Source organism: Aotus nancymaae, unplaced genomic scaffold (genome assembly GCF_030222135.1).
Source record: "Aotus nancymaae isolate 86718 unplaced genomic scaffold, 86718_ANA_hifiasm-v0.15.2.pri h1tg000020l, whole genome shotgun sequence".
Classification (NCBI taxonomy): domain Eukaryota; kingdom Metazoa; phylum Chordata; class Mammalia; order Primates; family Aotidae; genus Aotus; species Aotus nancymaae.
The window spans coordinates 53,078,117-53,093,112 of record NW_026988432.1 but is presented as its reverse complement, the minus strand read 5'-3'; the positions used below and the strand labels follow the sequence as shown (position 1 = coordinate 53,093,112).

Here is a 14,996-nt window from a genome sequence, read left to right as displayed (position 1 = left end):
ACCTCAACTGATTATATATATATATATATATATTTGAGACAGAGTCTCACTCTGTTGTCCAGGCTGGAGTGCAGTGGCACCGTGTCAGCTCACTGCAACCTCCGTCTCCTGGGTTCAAGCAATTCTCCTGCCTCAACCTCCCAAGTAACTGAGATTACAGGCGCCCGCCACCACACCTGGCTAATTTTTGTATTTTTAGTAGAGGCGAGGTTTCACCATGCTGGCTAGGCTGGTCTTGAACTCCTGATCTCAGGTGATCTGCCCGCCTCAGCCTCCCAAATCTCTCTGCTGGGATTACAGGCATGAACCACTGCACCTGGCCTCAACTGGTATTTTTATTGAGTGTTCATAGGTTGACTCTACTGTTGTGGAGGCCTGGAAAAATCATGTTTCCTGGTGTAATTGAATTTCCAATGCAGGTCATTAAACACAGGCTCACAGTCCTAGATAGAGTAGGAAGTGGCTTTCTGAGGTTGCTTAGCAGACTGCGTCTCTAGGCTAGGGTGTAGCCTGCAGAAAGAGAATGCTATCTGCTGTTATGCCTTATTTTTCCCAGAATATAAAACCTGTGGAATAGTGCTCCCTGCTGTCACAGTTGAGAGCTTGGGGAGGTATACTAATTCCTGATGTAAGAGAAGCATGTCTGGGAGAAGAGTTTCCAGAAGCTGGAACATGAGACATTCACTCTAGCCCAATATAGCCGGCAGCTTGCACAGATTTGCCTTTTAGAAAAGTGAGAGGTGGTGGATGATGGGTGGGAGAAGGGAAGAGAGACGATGATTAATCACTTAATTGTATTTGAGTGATGATTGTCCTGAATCTGCTCATGTAGAGCTCAAGATTGGAAATAAAGAAGAGTTAATTAAAATAGTTCTATTTCTTGGAGTTTTCAAAAGATAAATCTTTAGGAACAGCCAGGATTTAGAATTTCAGGCCAAAAGAATTTTGCCAAATAAAAAAAAAAAAAAAGTAAAAAAAATGAATAAAGGTCGTGTCTTAGAATAAGACCTGGTTTTATGGTAGTGATTCTTTGTTGAGGCTGTTGTTTTTGAAATCTATAATAGCAATACTGATACTGGAAAGGTCCCTTGTGGCAACAGGCAGGAGGATGTTTTAAAAGTCTGAATTTCGTATGTTGTGTGGAAGATGTCCTTTGTGGTTGCTCTGGACTTAAGATTCCTTTTAAAAGACTTTACAGGCTGCACAGTGGCTCATACCTGTAATCCCAGCACTTTGGGAGGCCGAGGCAGGTGGATCACCTGAGGTCGAGAGTTTGAGACCAGCCTGACCAACATGGTGAAACCCAGTCTCTATTAAAAATACAAAATAAGCTGAGTGTGATGGCATGTGCCTGTAATCCCAGCTACTCAGGAGGCTGAGGCAGGAGAATCACTTGAACCCGGGAGGTGGAGGTTTCGGTGAGCTGAGATCGCGCCATTGCACTCCAGCCTGGGCAACAAGAGTGCAACTCCATCTCGAGAAAACAAACAAACAAACAAAACCCAAGACTTTATATTTTTGTTACTGCTCAGATGTTAAGTTTTTGGTGTCTGAGAGTCCCGTAATTCAGGGATCTTGCACAAAGCCTGAAAATAGTGTAGGTGCTCAGAAAATGTTGGATGAGGGGATAGTGGAGTGAAGATACAGTTAAAGACTATAAATAAGTTAATGTAAAATGTAAATGTGAAAAATATACAAATGAATTCTATTCTGTTGAAAAGTAATTACAACGGAAATATATCAGTTTGTGCTTTAATTTAATTTTATTTATATTTTATTTTTTTTTATTATTGCATTTTAGGTTTTGGGGTACATGTGAAGAACATGCAAGATTGTTGCATAGGTACACACGTGGCAGTGTGATTTGCTGCCTTCTGTGCTTTAATTTTAAACGTTCACTTACCTATGGAATCTAAAGTTATTATTAAAGTTATATAACTCCTAAATGACATCTGACAGAGGTGATAATAAAATGGAAATGGAAGACTGTGTTGAAAATATAACCTTGTATTTGGTTTAGCTTGGCATAAACACTGTCCTCGTAAGAGATAAAATGGGCACATTTGCTAAACGTATGATCTTGATTTTGTACATGGACAGTTCAATGCTTCTTTTATAGATTCCTTCATTGCACTTTGATTTACATGTAGGCTCTGTTTCTTTTGGGGTGGGGAGGAGACAGAATCTCACTGTGTCACCCAGGGTGGAGTGCAGTGGTGTGATCTCGGCTCACTGCAAACTCCGCCTCCCGGGTTCAAGGGATTCTCCTGCCTTAGCCTCCCAAGTAGCTGGGACTATAGGTGTGTGCCACCATGCCCGGCTAATTTTTGTATTTTTAGTAGAAACAGAGTTTCACCATATTGACCAGGCTGCTCTCAAACTCCAGACCTTGTGATTTGGAGAGGCCACCTTGACCTCTCAGAGTGCTGGGATTACAGGCATGAGCCACCATGCCCAGCCACTAAGGCTCTGTTTACAGAACAATTGTGAAAAAAAAAATCATTTGTTCTTCACAAATGACCTTTTCCTTTGTGAAACTGATGTAAAAATCTTGGGTGAGAGCTAGGAAGTCTAAAACATCTACTATGTTCATTGATAGATTTGTAACAATAGTTAATGATATTCAGACAAATAACTATAGTCAGCAATTTAAGGGTGAATGATTCTTTTTAAAAAATGATTTAGTTGAAACAAAATTTAGTTGAAGCAAAAGCATAGTTGTTTACATTTGTAGATATTAGCCAAAGTTTAGCAATGAAAGCTTATGTACAAAACATTTGAGAAGACAAACATACGTGCTTTCCTTTGGAGAACCAAGTTCACTTACCAGCTAAGAAACAGGGGTCCATAGGCCAGGCTCAAAGCAATTTAAATTTGTTCCTCAACAAATCACGGATTACTGGAGCTCATGGACTTTCAGGGCTGCTGGTGAACAGTTGGAACTGCAATTGTTCAATCTCTGAATTTAAATATTTTACTTCATGCTCTGAGTTAATATTGTCACCGAAAGTCTGGATTGTTTAATCTGAGAGAAATCAATATGCGGACATAGGGAAAGGAGAGGGCAAAAGGTTATCATTAATTAAAGACCCTTATTTGTAAGAAGATTTTATCTAAACCATTGCAGAAAGATAGCTGTGTGTTGTACATCTTTTTTTTTTTTTTTCCAGCTACTCAGGAGGCTGAGGCAGGAGAGTTGCTTGAACCTGGTTGTACATCTTTAGTATACATATGAATGTGAAAACTACTTAGCAGACTCTTTCTCTAGGCACAAAACTATTTTGAAGCATGTGGATCAATTTTTAGCAGCTTTATTGAGGGCATAACTTAAATACCATGAAATACATCCATTGAAGTATAAATTCAATAATTTTTAGTAAATTTATAGATATGAACAGCTACTACTAAAATCCAGCTTTAGATTAGCCCCAAAAGTCTCTTGTACCTGTTGCAGTCACCCCCTGAACCTGTTGCCACCCCCAGGCAAACACTGGCCTACTGTTTTCTCTATAGACGTGTCTTTTCTGGAAATTTCATATAAACAGAATCATACAACATGTGGTCTTTTTTTGTATCTGGCTTCTTTCACTTAGCACAATGTTTTTAAGGCTCATTCATATTGTTGCATGATTCAGTAGTTTATTTCTTTTCATTACTGTGTAGTATTTCATTGTATGGACATACTCTCTTTATCTGTTCACTAGTTGATGGGAATTTGCATTGTTTTTAGTTTTTGGCTATTATAAATAATGCTGTTATGAATATCCACACAAAAGTCTTTGTGTGGACAAAAATTTTCATTTTCTTGAGTAGATTCCTACGAGTGGAATTGTTGAACTGTATAGTAAGTTTACATTGTAAAGAAACTGCCCATTATTAAAGTGGGGTATTGAAGTCCTGTCTGCTTGTGTATATATATTTATATTTATATTTACATATTTATATTTGGAGCTTTGTTGTTTGCTGCAGATATGCTTACAATTGTTATGTTTTCATGATAGGTTGACCCTTTTATCAATATGTGTCGTCTGTCTTTGTCTCTTGTAAAAGGTTTTGATCTGAAGTCCATTTGGTCTGATATTAATATAGTCACCTCAGCTCTCTTGGTTACTACATCCATGAAATATCTATTTTCATTATTTTACTTTTTGTGTCTTTGAATCTAAAATGAATCTCTCATAGATAGCATATATTTGGATCTTTTTTAAAAAATTAATTCTGTCAATCTCTGCTTTTTAACTTGTGATTTTAAAAAGTTGATTACTGGAGCCGAGCATGGTAGCTTATTGCCTGTAATCCCAGCTACTCAGGAGGCTGAGGCAGGAGGATCACTTGAGGCTAGAAGTTGAGACCAGCCTGGGCAACATAGCAAGAGCCGATCTCTTAAAAAATGAAAAAAAAAAAAAAAAAATTAGCCAGGCATAGTAGTGTGTGCCTGTACTCCCAGCTAACTCAGCAGTTTGAGGCAGGAGAATTGTTTGAGCCCATGAATTTGAGGCTGTTGTGAGCTATATATAATTGCACCTCTACACTCCAGGCTGGGTGACAGAGTGAGACTTCATCTCTATTAAAAAAAAAAAGATTACTGATAAGAAAAGACTTATCTCTGTCATTCTGATGCTTGTTTTCTATATGCCTTTTATATATTTTTGGCTACTCTCAATTCTTCTATTATTGTCTTCTGGTTTAATTGATTTTTACCATTTTGATTCTCTCCTCATTTCCTTTTCTATATATATTTAAGGTTTTTTTTTAGTGCTTATTCTGAGGATTACAATTAGTATCCTAAATATATAACAATCCAATTTGAATTGATATTAGCTTAACTTCAATAGCATCCCAGATTCTGCTTCTATATAGCTCTGTCCTTTGTTATTGTTACAAATTACATCTTTATACATTATTGTTCATTATAATAAATGTATAATTATTGTTATTCAATATGCAGTTGTCTTGTAAATAATATACAAAAAAGAAGTTAAAAACCAAAAATACAATAATACTGGTTTTTATATTTACCTATGTAGTTACCTGTATTGATGCTCTTTCTTAGTATGGCTTTTAATTACTGTTGCGTGTCCTTTCATTTCAGCCTGAATGACTCCTTTTAGTATTTCTTGTAGAGTAGGTCTACTAGCAGGATTCCCTCAGCTCTTGAGAGTGAAACTGTGTCTCAAGAAAAAAAAAAAAAAGAAATACATTATATACTGAACACATTTGGCATGCTAAATAATCCATTAGCATATAGACTTCTGTAGCCTATATTATAGAAATATTAACTTTAGTACTGTTTTAATAGCTAGATATTATTTGTTTATGTAAGGATACTTAGCTAAAATAACATTTTGGGGGGAGATTTTAATTTTTAAGGTTAATTTAGTGGCAGTAATACATTTTTCCAGATATACATTTATTTCTGGTTGTAATCTAGGCATTTATGAAACCTGTGTTAACTCCCAGTATTCTGAAACTATTTTCCTAGTTAGGCAAAGATTTACTAAGTGGCACCTGAGTAGTCTAAGTCAATGGAGCTGCCTCTGGTTATGCTGTATACAGGGATTCCTGGCCAAGGGGGTAAGTGGGGCCTAAGACCCAGCCTGGGCTGCACAGAGGGAGGGAGTCTTTTTGTGCTTTGCAATAAAGAACTATTTGAATGAGCTAGCAAACAGGGCACTGGTTAGACCCCTCATGTCAACAGGGTGGAAACTGCCCTGAGAAAAGCCAGTTCATTGAGTCCCATGTGTCCTGCCAGTTTCTCAGTGTTACAAACATATCGTATTCCCTCTGTGGTTTTCCCATCCTAGAAGCTCAAAAAATACATGTGGAGTTAATAAATGAATATTAACTGGAGAGAAATACGGGTTTAACGTGATTATTTACACACATCTTAATTGTGAGAAGTGGGAAATAGAAGTGATTTCTCCGTTACTTTCAAGTTGCATTATACACTGTGCATACTGTGTATGGGGGTAGCACCAAATACAGGGGGCAGAATGGTGAGAAGGAGGAATGGCTGAGAAACAAAGGGCCTTGCTCCCCTGGTGAATGCAGGGTATTGATTTAACACACACAGACAGCACTTACTGGTGCTTGGCACAGGTCTAAAGCATATTACACATTGACTTCTTGATTGTCACAGCAATTTATGAATGTATGAAGGAGGTACAATTAGCATGCTCCTTTTACAAATGAGGAAACCGAAGCACACAGAAGTTAAGTGATGTGTCCAAGATCACACAGCTAGTATGTGGTAGAGCCAGAATTCAAATCCAGGTACTCTGGCTGCAGAATTCACGCTCTTACCGGCTATATTATGCTGTCACAGACATGCCAATTACTTCTTCCTCTGAGTTCCAGCTAAACTTTGGATTCCCTTGCTAATTCCACTCATCACCTTGGAGCCATCCATTTTCATGTCTGTCTCCTTATTAGGATCATGAGCGTCCTGAGGGTGGGGCCCTGTCTTCCTGTTCATGTCTGGACAAAGTATTGAGATTCCCTATAGTGAAGAATTCCTGTGCAAAGTATGCTGCACTCTTTCCTTGTGGAAGCTTGTCTTAGATGCTCCATCACTGCTTTTTGAAGAAATAGTCAAAAGGCAACACCACCACAGAATGTACTTCTCAGAGCAACACCTTGATGGAATTGCTGTTTGATTTTAAAACTACCTGAATTTCAACAGTCTTCTGGAAGACAGGTGTGGCCCTCCTGTGTCTGATGCAGTGGTTGAGCCCAGTGCTTAGGACTGGACTCCCAGAAGCTGGAAGAGGCAAGAAAGGATCCTTGCTATACAAATTTCAGAGGGAGGGCAGTCTTGCTGATACCTTGATTTTGGACTTATAGCCTCCAGCATGGTGAGAGAGAAATTTCAGTTGTTCTAAGCCACCCAGTTTGTGCTACTTTGTATGGCAGACTTAGAAACTAATGCAGTAACTTTAGCTTTAACTCAGTTAATCAGCAGTTGTTATTGACCATTCAATGTGTGACTGTTATCCCTGTATGGGAGAGCTGCAGAGAGGGGACACTGCATGATCTTCTGTGTGTACCTCTAGGGCCTCTGTTTGTGAGATTTTGCAACCTGATAACTCAAAATGTAGCCCCTAAAAAGAATGAGAAGAGCTGTAGGCTGAACAGATATTTAGGGATCATGCACATTAAAAGTCATCCTTAAGGCCAGGCGTGGTGGCTCACGCCTATAATCCTAGCACTTTTGGAAGCTGAGGCTAGTGGATCACTTGAGGTCAGGAGTTCAAAACCAACCTGACCAAATACAAAAAAATTAGCTGGGCATGCTGGTATGTGCCTGTAATCCCATCTTCTTGGGAGGCTGAGGCAGGAGAATTGCTTGAACCCGGAGGTGGAGGCTGCATTTAGCCAAGATTGCACCACTGCACTCTAGCCTGGGTGATAGAGTGAGAGTCCATCTCAAAAAAAAAAAGAAGAGTCATCCTTAAATATAAAGAGCCTGGCATAAAGTATAGATTCCGTTTGTACATGACTCACGGAAGGGGTCTGAATATTTTCTGGTCCTGTGGGGTGTGTGATGTCTTACAGGGTTGATTCCAGGGTATGTCAGGCTAATGGCATCCTTCAGTGGTACATGGAGGCCATCTGCACTGGACATTCAGCCTTCCCTCTCTGCACTCATCCAGCATGTTAACATTAGCAAAATCTGCACAAAATATCTTATGTTTATTGAAGCATTATTTACAATAGGCAAGATATGGGAACAACCAAAGTGTCTGTTGACAAATGAATTGTAAAGAAATTGTGGTATAGGCCAGGTGTGGTGGCTCACGCCTGTAATCCTAGCACTTTTGGAGGCTGGGTCTCTTCCCATACATCTAGTAGTGGGCAGGTGTATGGAAAGTCACATAATTGCCATTCCAGGGCTGTCTCACACTGTCCAAATCTAAGACAGCACCTTTTGATGTAGCTCGGAAGAGCAGCGTGGCCAGGAGGAAAGTGTTCCAGGCCATAAGTAACATCGCCAGGCACACACGCAGTTCCTGGCCCCAGCACGCCCTAGCTGTGTGGTTTGAGATGAAGCGCTTCACCTCTTTGAGCTATTTCTTCATCTTTTAGTTTTGGATACTTGAATACAAATTTCACAGTGTTGTGGTGATTAAGCAAAGTAAAGCACAGCATTCCTTCGCTGGGCTCCCACACCCGGTGCTAGCTTGTCCTAGCATCTTTTGGTAATGAGCAATGGTTAAGTTACTTCTCTTGTCTCCCACTAACTTTCTTTAGGTAAAGATCCAACTCTTAGTGTTTGTTTCTTTGTGTTTTTTTTTTTTAACCACAGTATCTAACCCAATGCTCTACACATGGTAGGTAATTTGGATAAGTTGAATAAATGAATGAATGTTCAAACAACCCACCCCCTACCCTCCAGAAACTGTTTTAGGGAGCACTGCTATAATCACCCTCTAGCTTCTTGGAAGAATATAGTATTTATGTTGTGAGGTCAGTTGTAAAGTATTACATGTGGAAGGCTTTTTAGTTAAGAATCATAAAAAATGTTAGGAACCAGGAGAGACTGCTTTTTTCCATCCTTCTGCAAAAGGGTAGGTCACTCTGTGGGCTTCTGGTTTATTCTCTGGAGACTGCCAATTTTGGAGCTCAACTCTGTTCAGTTGTTTATGGGAAAAGTCCTATCTCCTTTCTTCATACCCCCTTTCATTACATGTTCTATTTCCCATCTGAATAGGCTAATAATACAGTAGTCTTGGTGCAATTCCAAGGGTGAGTCTCTTGTCCTGTTTATCTTTTGGTGTTCTCATCTCTCTGTCTAGAATAGCATTTGGTACAGAGTAGATGATCATCATAGGTTTGTTGCACGGATGGATGAATAATGGAACATAGGGGTGGGTTTTCTTCTCTGTTCCTTTTCTTCTTTGACTTCTATCAGTTTTTGTCCTGCTTTATTTATGGGTGTTTTAAAAATATTGGACATTAGACATAGAGTTAGATTATGGATTAGTCATAGCCCTCAGTTTATGAGATATTTATATACACAAATATATATTCCATACACCTTCCCACTACCAGATGTAGGAAGAGACCCAGCTCAGGAATATATTATCATTTTACACACACACACACACACACACACACACACACACACTTGAGATGGGGTCTCACTCCATTACTCAGGCTGTAGTGCAGGGATGCAAGCATGACTCACTGCAGCATCAACTTCCCAGCCTCAGATAATCCTTCCACCTCAGCTTCCCAAGTAGCTGGGACTATAGGCTCACACCACCATGCCCAGCTAATTTTTGTCAAGACAGGGATTCGCCATGTTGCTCAGTCTGGTCTTGAACTCCTGAGCTCAAGTGATCTTCCCACCTTGGCTTCCCAAAGTGCTAGGATTACAGGTGTGAACCACTGTGACTCGTGCATATATGTATTTTGAATAGTAATAATCATCCATGAACTTGCTACCAAAACTAAAAATAAAGCCTGGATAATAATTTATGTCTAAGTGTATGGTCCTCCCACCCCCATTCCCTCTGTCTTCTATATTCTGGGGAAATCATCATCCCAAATCCTTTATTAATTAATCCTTTGCTTTTTTTCATATGTTTTTTATTACATCTATATGTATTTCTAAAAAGTGCTTTTTATTTTACTTGCTCATAACTTTATAAAAAGTATATAATGCGGCCAGGCGCGGTGGCTCAACCCTGTAATCCCAGCACTTTGGGAGGCTGAGGCGGGTGGATCACGAGGTCAAGAGATCGAGACCATCCTGGTCAACATGGTGAAACCCCGTCTCTACTAAAAATACAAAAAATTAGCTGGGCATGGTGGTGCGTGCCTGTAATCCCAGCTACTCAGGAGGCTGAGGCAGGAGAATTGCCTGAACCCAGGAGGCGGAGGTTGCGGTGAGCCGAGATCACGCCATTGCACTCCAGCCTGGGTAACAAGAGCGAAACTCCATCTCAAAAAAAAAAAAAAAAGTATATAATGCTTTTTCCCACTTATTATATTGCTAAGATTCATCAATATTGTTTCATTGTATATATTCATTTATTCATTATTGCTTATGTAGTTATTAATTGTGTGAATATGCCACTCTCTATTCATCCACCCTCCTGTAGTTCCTGTAGCAATTAGGTTATTCCCAGGATTTTGCTCTTGTGAACAGTGCTGCTGTGAATAGTCTTGAATATGATGCCATCAAATTTATGCAAGAGTTTCTTTTTGGGTTATGAGTTTGAGAGTAGAATGCTGTATCATAGAAAATGTGAATTTCAACTTTAGGTGATAATACAAACAGTTTCCAAAGTGTTTGTACCAATTTATACTCCTACCATGTCTTTTCTAACTCTTGTTATCATCAAACTTTAAACTTGGGCCTACTGAATTGGTATAAAATCATATTGCATTGTTATCTGCCATGATCACTAATGATGGTGATGTTGAACATTTCTTGAAATGTTTGTTGTGTTTATTATGTTTGTATGTGTTTCCTCTTCTGTGAAATGCCTATTCTTACTTTTTCCCATTTTCCCATTGAACTATTTATATTTTTATTGATTTGTAGGATTGTTAGAAATTTGGTGTGTTTCTGATTAGAGTTCTTTGTTGATTTTAAGTTCTTTGATCAGTTATTGATTCTTGTGTAACACATTATCTCCAAAGCTTAGTGGCTTAAAACATCAATAGTTTTTTCCTCTCACAATTCTGTGGGTTGCCTGGGCTCTGCTGGGTGATTCTTCTGCTCCATGTGTTGTCAGTTGGGGTAACTCACTTAGTTGCATTCAGCTGGTGGCTAGGATGGACTGGATGGTCTAAGAAGGCCTAGCTAACATATATGGTATCTTGGTGCTCTTTCATTTGTCCTCTCCAGTTGGCTGTCTTGGACTTTCTCACAGAATGGTGATTTCTGGGTGGTTGGACTTCTTGCCTGGTGGCTAGCTTCTGAGAGGAGGGAAGCAGAATCTTCCAGCCCTTTTAAGGCCTTTGCTTAAATGTCCCAGAATGAAACATCTGCTACAACAAAGCAAGCAATCAAGTCAGTCTGGATTCAAGAGGAGAGACTAGCTTCCAGGGCAAACAGCATCCACCTTTTGATGGCTGAAATGGCAGCCACAGAGAGAGAGAGAGAGAGAGAGAGAGAGAGAGAAAGAGAGAGAGAGAAGGAATTGACGGCAGTCATCATTGAAGACTATTTATCACTTTTGCATTGTAAATATCTTCTAGTTTTAACTTTTCACTTTTAAAAAGTGACTTTGATGGAGCAAAATTCTTTTTAGATATTTTATTTTATTTATTTATTTATTTTTATAAGATGAGGTTTCACTATGTTGCTCAGGCTGGTCTCCAACTCCTGGGCTCAAAGAAGCAAAATTCTTCTTCTTCTTCTTTCTTCTTTCTTCTTTCTTCTTCTTCTTTCTTCTTCTTCTTCTTTCTTTTTTTTTTTTAAACAGGGTCTTGCTCTGTCACCCAGGCTGGAGAGCAGTGGTATGATTTCAGCACTGCAACCTTTGCCTCCCAGGCTCAAGCGATTCTCGTGTCTCAGTTACAGGTGTGTGCCACCATGCCCAACTAAAGAAACCAAAATTCTTAATTTTAATATAAAATTTATCCATCTCTTCTTTTGTAGTCAATGCTTTTTGTATCTTGTGTTAAGAAACCTTTCCTTGCTCTGAGTTCTAAAAGGTAGTCCCCTTTTTTTCTACTATGAGATTTTGAAGTTTTATTTTTCACATTTAAGTCCTTATTTCATCTGAAGTTGAATTGCATTTGTGACTTGAGTAGAAATCTGATTTTATTATTTCCACCTGGATCTAGAATATTCCTTCTTTTCTCAGATGTCCGACATACCTATGTTATATACTAAGGCTTCTTAAATGCATGGACTCTCTATTCTGTCCCATAGGTCTGTTTGTCTCATCTTGCCTTTCCTTAATTACAATAGATTCATAATAAGCCCTGATTCCTTGAAGAGCAGGTTTCCTCCTCCCTAGTCGTCTTCTTCAGCAATATCTTGGTCCTTTAAAGTTCCATATAAATTTTAGAATTATTGTATTTTAAGAAAGTCCTTATTCAGGTTTTCAGTGGAATAATGTTGTCTCTATAGATTAATTTGGGCAGAATTGATAAGTTTTTGATATTATCTTCTAGCCAATTCTCCATTTATGTAGATTTTCAAAATTCTCTTAATACAGCTTAAAATTTTTGTCAAATTTCTTTTGAGATACTTGATGTTCTCTGAGACTATTATAAATAAATGGCATTTTCTCTTTAATTAAATTTTCTAGTTGTTTCCTGCTATTCTACAGAGATGCAATGACTTTTGTATTTTAATCTCATATCTAGCTGCCTTGCTAAAAATCTCCCAGTATTTCTAAAATTCTCTTTAGCAGATACATTTGGGTTTTTATTTTGTTTCCTTTTTTTTTTGTTTTGTTTTTTCAGGGTCAATATCTCATTCTGTCACCCAGGCTGGAATGCAATTGTGTGATCAGAGCTCACTATCTACAGCCTCAAGCTTCTGAGCTCAAGCAATCCATCCCAGTTTCCCAAGTAGCTGGGACTACAGACGCATACCATCACACCTGGCTAATTTAAAAAAAAATCTTTTTATTGCTATGTTGTCTAGGCTGGTCTCAAACTCTTGGCCTCAAGTGATCCTCTTGCCTCAGCCTCCCAAAGTGCTGGGATTATAGGTGTGAGCCACTGTGTCTGGCTTCATTTGGAGGTTTTTTTTTTTTTTTTTTTTTTTTTGAGACAGGGTGTTGCTCTGTTTCTCAGGCTGGAGTTTAATGGTATGATCTTGGCTCACTGCAACCTCAGCCTCCTGGGCTCAAGTGATCCTCCCACCTCAGACTCCCAAGTAGGTGGGACTACAGCCATGGACCACCACACCCAGCTAATTTTTGTATTTTTAGTAGAGATGGGGTTTCTCCATGTTGCCCAGGCTGGTCTAGAACTCCCTGGGCTCAAGCAATCCACCCACCTTGGCCTCTCAAAGTGTGGGGATTATAGGTGTGAGCCACTGTGCCCAGACTCAAGGGCGCAGTAGAGTTTTAATGTAGATAATTTTAGCATCTTTAAATAAATAATAACAGTTTTATTTCCTTTATTCCAAATGTTATATATCTGTTTTTTTCTCCTGCCTTTAAAAAATCCTTCTTGTTCTTGTCTCTTGCCCATTTTTTACTTTCAATTCTAGTGGAAAACTTCGGTTGAATCAGAAACAGCAGAGACTTATAAATACATAAGCCCTTTTATTTTGCGTATACCCATGAAACAGTAAAGTTAGTATAAGTGTCTGTTGGAAGATATAGCTACAGAAAAAATAAATGTGGCCTGTCCCATTGGTACTCACGGGAAGGAAAGAGCCTCCTCAATGATCTTCCATCTGAGAACTCCCATGGATTCTTTTCTCTTCTGTTCCACAAGTTTGATTTTCTTTCTCTTCTTTTTTTTTTCCTGGTGAAAAGACATATATATACAAATAATTCTAAATATATACATATGTATAGTTAGAATTAGCCAGCCGGACTCAGTTTAGATGATCCCAATTTTGTTGGCAACATCCAAAGTGTTATAATCAGGAGGCAGTTGAACACATGCCTTCTTCTCTCCATCAGGCCTAATCGGGGTGCTGACCTTGGCCACATCAGTGTCGCAGAGCTTCTTCACAGCCTGTTTGATCTGGTGTTTGTCGGCTTTAACCCACAATGAACATAAGTGTGTTGTTTTCTTCTCTCTTCTTCATGGTGGACTCAGTGGTCAGCAGAAACTTGATGATACGTAGTGGTCAAGCTTGTTCTCCTGGGGGTGCTCTGCCAAGGATATTTGGGCTGCCTCTGGAGTCGCCGGAAGGTGGGTGACGTGCAGATCTTCACCGCATGTGTGGACACCTTTCAACACTGCCTTCTTGGCCTTCAAAACCTTCGTTTTGGCTTCGTCTTTAGGAGGGACAGGAGCTTCCTTCTTTGCCTTCAGCGCCATCTTGTGAAAAGGCCACAAGTTTGATTTTCAAAAATATTGTCAGGTGTTGCACTTTTAAAAAGCCCCACGAGGTTGTCTTCTCTCAAAACCCTGTTGCTCAGTGCCAAGGCTTTACTTGCAGGATTAGTCATAACCTTGGCCTCTCTGAGAAAGTTCTTCAACTGCAAGTCTACCAGCATTTCCATGTAGATCCTTAACTCTCCATGAAGACTGCAAGAAAAATGACTGAGAAGGCTGGATAGAGTTTTAACACTTAAGAAAGTCATTCTTCTGATTTTTTTTTTTACTTCTAGAGCCACAGTCTGATTTCCTTCAGGGCACTACTAAATTCTTTTTGATTCTTCATATAGGTTGATTTGCAGTAAACATGACATTGAGATGTAAGGTAAAAATTACTGAAACTTCAAGAGTAAAACAAATAGAAAAGAGAAGGAATATTTTAATAAAACTATTTGAATAAAAAACTTTCACTCTGACTGTTTAAGAGTAACTTAAAGAAGCCAAACTTTCTAATTATTAATTTTTAAATATATTCTTAAAATTTTAGAATAAATTTTTCTTTTCTAAGTCAATGTTTACACTTATTTTTTATTTTCAAGCAGAAGGCGTATGTTACATTTTGCCTGTTAATGTTTAACTTAAGCTTGTGTATTCTTTGTTAGAAATTATTTTATATGGCAAAAAATTTATCACCTAAATTTGGCTAATACGAAGTTTTAGCCAGAGAAACCATCATCTAGGGCATTACTGGTTTGACAAGTTGTTTTTGTAGACTCTTTGCTGATGTCAAGTTTTTTTCCAATAGTCTTTAGAAATAAACAGAAAGTTTGACTCATTTTTATTACCTGGGCAAAGCTCACTCCTTGGAATTCACCTATAACTTACATATCTATTGTATCAGTCAGACTGCCAAATGTCAGTGTTGACACTAGTCTGTGTAATTGTGATGTCTTGCCTATACATTTATTTTTAAAATATGTGCTTTCAAATAATTTATTGCTCAAACTCAAAATATATATTTGAGA

At 38.6% G+C, this 14,996-nt stretch overlaps 1 protein-coding gene across 1 annotated transcript in view; it reads left to right on the top strand.

Moving 5' to 3' along the window:
• Positions 1–14,996, top strand: part of LOC105712113 (laminin subunit alpha-3-like) — an 84,823-nt gene that overhangs the window by 4,065 nt on the left and 65,762 nt on the right. The gene's annotated exons all lie outside the window — the stretch shown is intronic.